Source organism: Pseudophryne corroboree, chromosome 9 (assembly GCF_028390025.1).
Source record: "Pseudophryne corroboree isolate aPseCor3 chromosome 9, aPseCor3.hap2, whole genome shotgun sequence".
NCBI lineage: Eukaryota > Metazoa > Chordata > Amphibia > Anura > Myobatrachidae > Pseudophryne > Pseudophryne corroboree.
This window is the reverse complement of record NC_086452.1, coordinates 152,306,955-152,319,465: the sequence shown is the minus strand read 5'-3', so window position 1 is coordinate 152,319,465 and position 12,511 is coordinate 152,306,955. Positions and strand designations below refer to the sequence as shown.

The window sequence follows — 12,511 nt, the reverse complement described above, 5'->3', positions numbered from 1 at the left end:
CTGCCATCTGAGGTAACGGGCGTTTTTTGAGCCCCTGATGGCCTTTGAGACGCCTGGGCAGGCGCGGGCTGAGAAGCCGGCTGTCCCACCGCTGTTACGTCATCCAGCCTTTTATGTAAGGAGTTGACATTGTCGGTTAATACCTTCCACCTATCCATCCACTCTGGTGTCGGCGACATCCCATTTATCGGCCTCTGCTCCGCCTCCACGTAACCTTCCTCATCCAACATGTCGACACAGCCGTACCGACACACCGCACACACAGGGATGCTCTGACTGAGGACAGGACCCCACAAAGTCCTTTGGGGAGACAGAGTATGCCAGCACACACCAGAGCGCTATATAATGCAGGGATTAACACTATAACTGAGTGATTTTTCCCCCAATAGCTGCTTGTATACACATATTGCGCCTAAATTTAGTACCCCCCCTCTCTTTTTAACCCTTTGAGCCTGAAAACTACAGGGGAGAGCCTGGGGAGCTATCTTCCAGCTGAAGAAAAAATGGCGCCAGTGTGCTGAGGGAGATAGCCCCGCCCCTTTTTCGGCGGACTTTTCTCCCGCTTTTTTCATGGATTCTGGCAGGGGTAATTTATCACATATATAGCCCTGGGACTATATATTGTGATGATTTGCCAGCCAAGGTGTATTATATTGCCCTCAGGGCGCGCCCCCCCCCCCCCCCAGCGCCCTGCACCCATCAGTGACCGGAGTGTGAGGTGTGCATGAGGAGCAATGGCGCACAGCTGCAGTGCTGTGCGCTACCTTGTTGAAGACAGAAGTCTTCTGCCGCCGATTTTCCGGAACACTTCTTGCTTCTGGCTCTGTAAGGTGGCCGGCGGCGCGGCTCCGGGACAGAACATCAAGGTCGGGTCCTGCAGTCGATCCTTCTGGAGCTAATGGTGTCCAGTAGCCTAAGAAGCCCAAGCTACCACCAGTTAGGTAGGTTCGCTTCTTCTCCCCTTAGTCCCTCGCTGCAGTGAGTCTGTTGCCAGCAGATCTCACTGTAAAATAAAAAACCTAAAATATACTTTCTTTCTAGGAGCTCAGGAGAGCCCCTAGTGTGCATCCAGCTCAGCCGGGCACAAGATTCTAACTGAAGTCTGGAGGAGGGTCATAGTAGGAGGAGCCAGTGCACACCAGTTAGACCTAAAGCTTTCTTTATAGTTGTGCCCAGTCTCCTGCGGAGCCGCTATTCCCCATGTTCCTTACGGAGTCCCAGCATCCACTTAGGACGTCAGAGAAATTTACATTAGCATTCAAGACATTCCACATATCCATCCAGTCCGGTGTCGGCGTTGCCGACGGCGACCTGACAATCATGCAATTCCCCCTCCTCCTTAGGCGAGCCTTCATCGTCAAACATGTCAACACACGCGTACCGACACTCCACACACACAGGGAAACTCTTTTCTGAAGACAGGTTCCCCTTTAGGCCCTTTGGAGAGACAGAGAGAGAGTATGCCAGCACACACCCCAGCGCTATATGACCCCGGAGAAAAACACAGAATGTTTACCCAGTAGTGCTGCTGTAATGTATAATCGCCAATTATGTGCCCCCCCCTCTACTTTAAAACCCTCTTTCACCCTGTGTCAAGCAGGGGAGAGTCCAGGAGCTTCCTCTCAGCGGTGCTGTGGAGAGAAAATGGCGCTGGTGAGTGCTGAGGGAGAAGCCAAGCCCCCTCGGCGGCGGGCTTCTGTCCCACTCAAACTTTGTAAAACATGGCGGTCGCTCTTTTATATACATGTACAGTGCCCACCTGTACATGTATATAGGTCATTTAGCCATAGGAGAGGTATTCATTGCTGCCCAGGGCGCCCCCCCTGCGCCCTGCACCCTTACAGTGACCGGAGTGTGTGAGGTGTATGGGAGCAATGGCGCACAGCTGCAGTGCTGTGCGTTACCTCAGTGAAGCACCAGAAAGGCTTCTGCCGCCTCAGAGTCTTCTTTCTTCTTTTCTTCCGGCTCTGTGAGGAGAACGGCGGCGCGGCTCTGGGATGAACGCCCATGACGAACCTGTGTTCCACTCCCTCTGGAGCTAATGGTGTCCAGTAGCCGAGAAGCAGAGCCTATCATTTAAGTAGGTCTGCTCCTCTCTCCTCAGTCCCTCGATGCAGGGAGTCTGTTGCCAGCAGTGCTCCCTGAAAATAAGAAAAAACCTAACAAATATGCTTTCTTAGCAGGAAACTCAGGAGAGCTCCCTGCAGTGCACCCATCTCTTCTGGGCACAGTCTAAAAACTGAGGTCTGGAGGAGGGGCATAGAGGGAGGAGCCAGTGCACACCCAGAGTCTAAAGTCTTTCTTAAAGTGCCCATGTCTCCTGCGGAGCCAGTCTATTCCCCATGGTCCTTACGGAGTCCCAGCATCCTCTAGGACGTTAGAGAAAAGTGCACGCCGTCTGCCGCTATGTGTAAAAAGGGCACGCTGTCTGCCGTTATGTGTAAAAAGGGGAACGCTGTCTGCTGTAATGTGTAAAAAGAGGAATCTGTCCGCCGTAAGGTGTAAAAGGGTCTCTATCTGGTGTAGTGGTGCTACTGTGCGGCGTAATTTGAATAATGGAGACTACTGTGCACCGTTTTATGAATTGGTATTATTTTGTGGCCACACCCCTTCCCCACGAAGCCACGCCACTATGTATTTTTGCACGCGCCTACGGCGCGCACTGCCCCTGTTTTGCATGCAGGGGTGGGGCTCCAATGCCGTTTCTTTCACACAGTGCTAAAATGTCTAGTTACGGCACTGTTGCTAGGTATCCATTTCTCTGGCCCTGAGCAGGTCCCCCTCACCAGATCCTCTCCAGGGGTGAGGGGGTGGACTTGGATGGGATGGGGGTGGGAGCCCAAAGCATTTTGTCGCACCTGGGCCCACCGCTCGCTAGTTCAGCTCCCATATGTAAATTAACAGTTAGGATCTGATTGGCTGGTGCCTTTATCACCTTGCACTTATCACTGGTTTATCACTTCCTTATGCCTTCTCCAGGTTAATACATCTGTCCCACAGTTTGAAAAACTGTTCTCTAAATCAGATTTTCTGCAATTTTCCCAGTAGGTATTAAAATGGCAATTTTAATAGCCATTTAAAAAATAAAAAACAAACAGGCTGGGTCTTGCTTTAATATAAACTATTTTAGAACCCATTGGAAATGCCATAATAAATAAGCCCCTAACTATCACTTCTCCGTACTCCTCATTCTGGACTGCTCTTCTCCTTCAGCTCCGGTAATCATCCTCTCCTCTCTGCACCCCTTTACTCCATTGACCTTCATGACTTTGGGGGTAATTCAGAGTTGATCGCAGCAGCAAATTTATTAGCAGTTGGGCAAACCCATGTGCACTGCAGTTGTGGCAGATATAACATTTGCAGAGAGTTTAGATTTGGGTGGGTTATTTTGTTTCTGTGCAGGGTAAATACTGGCTGCTTTATTTTTACACTGCAATTTAGATTTCAGTTTGAACACACCCCACCCAAATTAACTCTCTGCACATGTTTTATCTGCCACACCTGCAATGCACATGGCAACTGCTAACAAATGTGCTGCTGCGATCAACTCTGAATTAGGCCCTTTATATGCTCCCGATTCACCTCCTACCTACCCAATTGCTGTTTCTACCTCTGGCATACCCACCCCTCCACTGTTATGGCCTGCTGGATCTCACAAGGCTGGTATCTGCCATCTAAAGGGAAAGGGGAACCCTGAGTGCTGCACTGAGACCAAAACGTCAGGAGAAAAACAATACAAAAATTAGCCTGGAATCCCATGTAAAGTATCTGTAATGGAAAAAAAAAAAGTGCAAGGCAGAGAACGATTGGCCAGGTCATAACAACAAGTATTACAAATAACTGCAGAAAATATACTGTAGTATTTGCGCTGTCTTTTCTCTGACATCTTTCTCACTGTACAACTCTTCTCTCATGGGGGTCGATTCAATTCGGCAACTTATGAATAGCGCCGGGAATTAGCTCCCGACGCTATTCAATTCAGCTAAAATTAAGTCAGCGAAAGCCCGTTCTCGCCGACTTAACAGGTAGTTTTGTCGGGGAGAACGGGCATTCTCCGACTTAACTACCAGCGGCGATGCCGATTCCCGACAGAATCAGCCTCGCGGCAGCACTTTTGTCGAGTTTCTTCTCTCATCCCCCGGGGATGAGAGAAGAATTCCCGACAATTGAGGGTCAGTCGTCGCTGTATTGAATAGCGTCGGGAGCAAACTCCTGGCGCTATTCAACTGTCAGTAAATTGAATCGACCCCATGGTGTGTACACACGGTGAGGTTTTTTTCTTACGAATTTGACTATATAGTCAAAATCGTAAGAAAAGTTAGTGCAGATCGCAAGGTGAAAGTCACCTTGCGATCCCGATTCGATGCTGATGCGCGGACGGCATCGCAAGACTAGATAGACTGTGCAGGCAAGTTAATTTTGACTCCCTCTATAGAAGAGATTGTCAAAATTGACACTTAGCCAAAATCGCACATAGTATCGCAAGCACACACTGATACCCCTTTTCCACTAGCTCCAAAAACACGGGTAAATGAACGGGGGCGCGCATTTACCCGTGTTTTTTGCAAGTGGAAAAGGGTCAACCCGGATCAAGTGACCCGTGAATCCTACCTGGCTATCTACCTGGGTAGGACACGGGAATGATCCGGGTAGGGTTGTAGTGTAAACGGGAGCCGTGTCGCATCGACACGGCTCCCGTTTACACTGTATGGAAGGGCGGCGCTGGGAGATCATGTGATCTCCCTGCGCCGCCCCTGCCGCGTCACTAGAAGCGTCACCAACCCGGCATATGCCGGGTTGTGACTGCTGATGGGTAAGGGACCGAGCACGGGTCGCAGCAGGGGGCAGTTTCCGTGTCAGGCACCCAGCTACGACCCGTGCTCGTAGGTGGAAAAGGGGTATAAGTGTGCTTGCGATACTGACTATGTGCCAACCTAGACCCTGACGCATAGCGAGAATCGGACATAGCCCGAATCTCACTGTGTGTATGGGCCTTTAGTGAACCAATCCGCTTATTAAGATTCTAGTCCCACCATGATGCTGACAACATCAAAATCTACATCTTCACTACTATCTTGAGATAACGCTATCTTCTGTTTCTTCGTTATTCTAGATGAAAACACCTCAATAGCACCCATGACTTTTATAATGTGCCAGTACCCAGCTATATATTTGCTTACCACACACCCAGACAGTAAGTCTCGTCGCCAGCCTGCAAATCTTTAAATGTTCTCTGAAAGCCCAGCTCTGACATCTGATGTAACCTAGACTGGTACTTCCATGTTGCTGTCAAAAGTCCCCTCCTCTTTTAAGAGCTGTACCCTCCCCCACTAGACTGTGAACTCTGACAAGCAGGGCCCTTGCTAAGCTTCGTTTTTACATCCACACTTATTTTTGTTTACCTTAAATATGTCTATTTGTAGGACAACATAGAGAATACATAAAAACAAAACAAGTGTACAGTGCTAAAACAAACATTCCACCGCAGCATCTGACAGACAGCTGAAGCTCGTCCCACGTTTATATGGCACCAAAATTCGGCAAAACGGTCACTCAAACTCTGCTCAGTTACAGAAGCACAACGCTCAGAATGACAAACTTTGCCGAGGAGTGAGACAGATACTCATTTTAAACAGTGGACTTTATTGGCTTTTTAAATTAAACATTAAAAGTATATCTCAGCTATTGGTATCATGCCGCACCTTCATTGAATTTCACACAATGGGCAAATCAGAATGACTAAAGATGTAAGGTTCCCATCTTATTATGGACTAACAAGGAGTAGTCATGTGTTTGCCAGAGTGGAGCCATTAACCAGAGTCCAGGCAATAACAAAATAGACTCAGTGAGGAGATTAAAAGCAGTGGACGAATGTGTCACCCCAAAAGAGGTGAAAGTACACAACATAGATTATTTGTTTAATCTTAAAGTATATTCTTGCTGTTGTGAACTGACACTAAAGATTATGTTTTTATCATAAATGAGCATCGCACAGATAATCACCAAAACAAAAACAAGGGCCTTTATAAATGTAAAGTAGAAAGTAAGGGGCCCTACACACTCGGCGATGCGCCGCCGAGGTGCCCGACGGCCGATACGGCCGACGAGCAACCCGGCGGCGGGGGGGCAGTGACGGGGGGAGTGAAGTTTCTTCACTCCCCCCGTCACCCGGCTGCATTGAAGTGCAGGCAAATATGGACGAGATCGTCCATATTGGCCTGCATGCACTGCCGACGGGAGACCAGCGATGAACGAGCGCGGGGACGCGCATCGTTCATCGCTGGAGTCTCCACACTGAAAGATATGAACGAGTTCTCGTTCATTTATGAACGAGATCGTTCATATCTTTCAGAATATCGGCATGTGTGTAGGGCCTATAACATTCAAATGGTAATCGTTAAACATCTCAGTGGGCGAAAACCCCTAAAAGTACATTCTTAAGGCCCTTGTGACTACTAAATTTGAGCGACTTACTTCTTGGTTCATAAAGGGGGGTACTCACGGAGCGATATTCTAAGCAATCTGACTAGATTGCTTAGAATATAAGCACAATCGCTCCGTGTGTACCCCTCACAGCGATAGCGATGCGCAGCCCCGCGCATCGCTATCGCTGGTGCTAGATTGGCCTGCCATGCAGGCCAATCTAGCAGGTCGCTCATTTCACCCGCTGGGTGAAATGAGCGCCCCCCCCCCCCCACTCGCTCAGCACACATCTCTCCCGCTTCGGCCCGTCTATATGGGCCTTAAGCGCTTTGAGTCCTCTTGGAGAAAGAGCGCTATATAAAAAAAATTATTATTATTATTATTATTATTATACCACCTTGGCCCTTATAGATTTGGTTTACAAGCAATGTGGAAGATTTTGCATTTGTGGCTTGGTTTATAGGTGGAAAAAAAAAATGTGGTTCATTTTTAAAACAAAGTATGTAACATATAGATTTCTGTATCACCCCAATATTTAGTAGAATACAAAAATATCTGTGGTTACAAGAGTAAAAGGGGACACTGGCTGCCATTGAAAAATCCAATATCTCTCCCTGTGCAGCCTCCTTCCTTGAATGGTTTAGATTCCTCGTACTTTGAAGCTGGGGGCCCATAGTGAAAAGCCTGAATATGTTCAGCTGCCAAATCGCACGTTCTCTGGAGTATTTAAATACAATCGATTGCACTCAGTAACAGGAAAAGCACAAATGCAGACGGACGAGAGCGCAGGCTGATAACCATCCAGCAGAAGGATCTCTGGCAGAGCCAAAAGAAATTGGAAAAGTGATAGCAACAAGGATATGTGTCAATCTTATTGTGTGCAAATGTTGATAAAAAGGAAAACAAATATTGGTACTAAAAGTTGATTAGTGAAAGTACTGAAATAAAAAAAGGAAAAACAAGAGAAGTGAATGGAAAAAGAAAAGTGTACTCAAAGAATGGAAGAAAGTTTAGAAGAACATTGACAATGAGGCAAAATGTCGATTGGTCCCAATCAAATCTGAAAACTTGTAAACTGCTCCATGAAAAAAAATTAAAATAAACACACGAAACGAAGTCCCATGCCGAAACAGAGAGGGGAAATGTGGCAACTATGACCTCATCTTGATTGTGTAACACCTGTTCAGCATGCATGTCGATCCCCCCCATGGGACAGATAAGACTAATTAGCTGTAAAACCACAATAGATGCTATTTAGAGGACACTTTTTTAAAGATCACTTTAAAGTAGTTATTATGTCATACTGGTGTGGAATATAATCCTGGGAAGCTGCACAATTAACACAAATCTGGTCACCAGAGTGACTCATTCAAAAAGGACACCTGTGTGGAAAAGGAAGATTCATCACATATCATGAATCACTTTTGCATACCAGTCATTAGTGCAAAGCAAGGTAACCGTACAATATGATGAAACTCCCTTTTGATGCCAGTTGCACAGGGATGCAAATGCAGAAAATCTAGTATGTGAGGTTACTGCAATTAATACTAAACCTCAGGCATCTCTGTACAGCACTAAATTAATACACTCAAGTTAAAAGCAATAACTAATTAAATCCACAAAAACATCTCGACCTGCTGAAAGCAGACATACCAGTAGCAGATCCGGACACGATCAAATGCCCTGAGGGGACATATACATCAACTCAAAGATAAGTTTCACACAGTCTGGGATCTTGGAGTTAAGTCATTTATCACTGAACATCAATTAACTTGTCTCTTTCCTATGTATGGGACTAACCAGACAGGCAATGTTAGTGTGGCAGCTCCACAAAATTGTAGCGGAAGGGGGGTGGGGTGCAATGATATTACCAGCACAAAACTTTCCTATCTAGATGAGCTTTGGGATCACAGTCTGCGACCTCTTCAAAAATAGCACTATAAAAAGGGAAGGAAGGTCAGCTACACTATTTCACAATCTGAACAAACTCCACAATTCTGTTAAGAAATTGTTCTTTAAAAACCTGAACGAGACAATCATAAACTTACTTCGTTACTGTGTTAAGGCTATAATTTTGTTGCCATACGATGCAGAGAAAATATGTGGGCAATATGCCAAAGCTTTAAATTCAATTTGCATTAGAAATCAGGAAACTATGCAATCATGACGGTACGGCGTGAATTTCCATTCACTACATACATAATACTATCATCACAGATTCTATAGACTGAAAGGATTATGATGCCATTGTAGTCTCAGACCCATAGCCCTGCTCTGTGTCTATAGCTGAGGTTTCCACCTGACAAAAACTAAACAGCAAGAGGGTGGGAATTTTCCAAAGTGGGAGGATATAAAATTATGCTAGAGACGGAGAAGGTACATTCATTCTTGTATTCATGACAAATGTTGCAATTTCCCCAAGTTAGAGCTTCAGAAGTTTACATGTCATTGCTAGAATCAGAGGGTCAATTATCTAATGTTTACTGTACATTAGCAATTTGCAGGAAATTAAAAGTGGTAGGAGGCGAGTAATCTCTTAAAAGTTAAACACAGTAACAATGATAGGAACACAAGTTAAAAGTATTGTAAAACCCTCATTTAACTACATACTGTATAGATACAAAGGGGTCAATTCAATTAGCTGTGAGGAGGGTGAATTTTCATTGCAACAGTATGAAAACACCAGCAACGGCAATCCTCTCACCCCCCATGCAGCCCGATCTTCCACCAGATGCGCTGATTTTTGTACGCAGGCCTTTATAAACAACACTTACAGAGACGAGTTCATTAAATGAAAACCATAAAAGGTTACTGTAACTATAACAATTTGCACCCAGTATTAACATATTTAAACTACACTTTCATGCAATTAACAACAGTTGTTATAACACACATTGAGGGGAATTCAATTCAGTGCGAGTTTATAAACTCTGGGGATAAGTGGCCAGAGCTATTCAATTGACCGCGCTGTGTAAACTTACTTAAGTCGGAAGATGCACGTTACAGTGACAAATGGCCAGGGCTTAGTCAGGGCTAACTCCACTTTCCAACTTAAGTGCCAGACGCGATGCTGTTATAGCACATGGTAATGCAGTGACTAGCTCCTAGGCACTGGTTAGAGCGGATTTCTGCTCGCGCCTGAGGATGGTGCGAGCATAAATCCACTAGATGTAGGCTTTGTAGTGCAGGCAATTGAATAGCTCTAGCCACTCATCTCCAGAGCTTAAACTCAAGATAAATTGAATTTCTCATATAGTTGGGACCCCTGAAGCAGACACTTTAAGACCCAAAACATCAATACAATCACACCAACCCTGTGGTTCCTAAACTTTCTTTAATCACAGCGCCCTAAGGTATCTACATTTTTATTTCATGGTACTCCCCCTCACCCAAAAGTTTCATGTTGAGAAATTCAGAAAAAATTACTCTTGGCACCCCTGAATGTGCCCTATGCCACCCAGTTTGAGAACCGCTGCACTAATCTATAAAACTGAATGCTAGATTTGAAACACAACTCCATTCTTGGCATGAGCTAAGATCCTCAAACATTTATAAATTAACCCCAATGGTAACTCTCAGTCTATTGAACATTATAAAAAATAATTACTGTAAAAAAAAAAAAAAATATAAAAAAAAAAAAAAAAACACAAAAACTGATAAGTGAGATTTTAAAGTGATTTATGTAATGTGTTGCTTGTGATGAATTTACAGATACTAGAGATTACAAGGAGTAAACAAATGTTTAACATTTCCAATCAAACTGAAACATATGCAGATAATGAGAACTGACAGACCTGAAAAACATTATAGACCAGTTCTTCCTTTTAACTTGTTTCGAGACAGTCATCCAAAAATACAGATTAAAACATTGCCTATTAGTAACAGAAACTACCGTCAATCACTAATAAGTCAGTGCACAGATGTCCCGAGTACTTGTGATGGGAATAGAGTACGAACTGTCTGCAGATCCACAGCCAGAGATTGCACTGTTCTACAAAGTTAACCTAAAATACAGATTTTGTACTCTGACATTACTGGCGCAGGCAAATACACACACAGCATTACCCATCACAGGCCCAGGCACTCCTGTCCACACACAGCCCACACTAGCTGTCAAATGGTATCCGTTCACATGGTCGACCATGTTATGGTCGACAGTCATTAGGTCGACCACTATTGGTCGACATTGACATGGTCGACGTGGACACATGGTCGACACATGAAAAAGGTCGACACATGAAAAGGTCGACATGAGTTTTTTAACTTTTTTTTCTTTTGGGGAACTTTTCCATACTTTACGATCCACGTGGACTACGATTGGAACGGTAATCTGTGCCGAGCGAAGCGAGCCATGCGAGGGGACGCGGTGCACTAATTGGGGTTCCCAGTCACTTTACGCAAAAAACGACACCCAAAAAAATTAAACTCATGTCGACCTTTCATGTGTCGACCATGTGTCCATGTCGACCATGTCACCATGTCAACCAATAGTGGTCGACCTAATGACTGTCGACCATAACATGGTCGACCATTCATACCGGAACCCTGTCAAATTGGGACTACTGTACACCCCACATCAGTGCCACAAAGGCTTCCCATCCCCTTACACACCTGAACCCCACCACTGCATACCCCTCACACCTGAACCCCACCACTGCATACACCCCGACACACCTGAAGTAGAAGTGAGGGACAACTGTATGTGGGGTGGTGGGTATGTTCCCCACTTCTACTTACCCCCATACACCTGAGCCCCACCTCTACATACACCCAATGACACACCTGAACCCACGTCTACATACCCCCCCCCCCAACCACACATACAGCTGTCCCCCACTTCTACTCACCCCCATACACCTAAATAGGACAGTTCACTTACTTATCTCCACCCCTGTACACCGCTAAACACGTCTGCACCGATATCAGTGCAACAACCTAAGTTCTGTACCCCCACTGCTGCATCCCCCCTCACATCTGACCCCTATAACCCCGCCGCTGCTTACACCCCACATACATCTCTGCCCCTACCTCTGCAGACGCCCCCATACTTCCACCACCCAATAACTATCAGCAGCCTCCAAACCCCCACACTAGTGCCCACCCACCTCCGTCCTATGCTGCGATCGCAGACCCTATGGCAGCGCTCTGCCTCCTGTCAGATAAGTGATGAAAGCCTAAGCCCCCCACTCAGCTACTTATGCGCCCACCTCACACAGGAGCACATGACCACAAGCGCTGGACTCCCGCAATCACGGCGTTACCTGGGCAGTATAGCCGCAGCATCCCTCCGCGGCTACCGGTAGCGCCGCGTCACACTCACTCCCACGGAGCTCCTGTAACGGTCCCGCCAGCAGAAGCACACACTCAGCACACACCACTGGCCGCCGCGCAGCGCCTCCTGTGATGACTGCCTGCAGCGCCGCCTGTGTGCCTGACTGCTGCAGCGGTAACCGCTCTGCTCTCCACTCCTCCAAACAGCGGCCGAGACACGCCCACGTACAGGAGCAACCACGCCTCCCTCCGCCCCAAAGGGTATGTCATACGCTCACGTCACGCCCAATACGATTACGTCTCCCCTTTGACCACCTCACGCCCCGAGCGGTGATCTCAGCGCCCCGCCCTCATTCCGCAAATCGCTTCCAAAACTGAGAAGCCACGCCCACCCCTGGCGCGTGGCTACGCCCACCCTTGGCTACTACTGCCAGTGGTAAGCAGCAGCAGCATAAGTACAGAAACAGGTGGCTGCTTCCCATGCTGCCTGTGCTGTGGTGGGGGTAATGTTATTGAGGTCAAGAGCAGAGCACATTCCTACAGGAGACATTGCTGCGGCCATATTGCTTTGCTCTTAGTAGCGAAAGCTTGCGGAGAAGCAGAAAGGAATCGATCTGTGCTCAGCCCAATAGTGTTGGGTGTCCTGGGATTGAAGTCATATTGCTGTATGACTTTCTGCCCCCCCCCCCCCCCCCCATATTCATGAGGATGGAATATACATGAGGATAAAATATATATATACATGAGGATGGAATATACATATATACATAAGGATGGAATATACATATATACATGAGGATGGTCTGAGCTTGCATGT

General features: G+C 46.5%; 1 protein-coding gene across 3 annotated transcripts in view; it reads right to left on the bottom strand.

Annotated features, from left to right (window-relative positions):
- Positions 1-11,985, bottom strand: part of ARHGAP29 (Rho GTPase activating protein 29) — a 300,437-nt gene extending 288,452 nt beyond the window's left edge. The window contains exon 1 of one of the 3 annotated variants that reach the window (XM_063939858.1): positions 11,685-11,985. The gene's annotated coding sequence lies outside the window, so the exon portion shown is untranslated. Of the gene's footprint in view, positions 1-11,630; positions 11,655-11,684 lie in introns of those variants that run through there. The other 2 variants (XM_063939856.1, XM_063939857.1) reach the window with 2 other exon arrangements.
- Between the last annotated feature and the right edge of the window lie 526 nt (positions 11,986-12,511).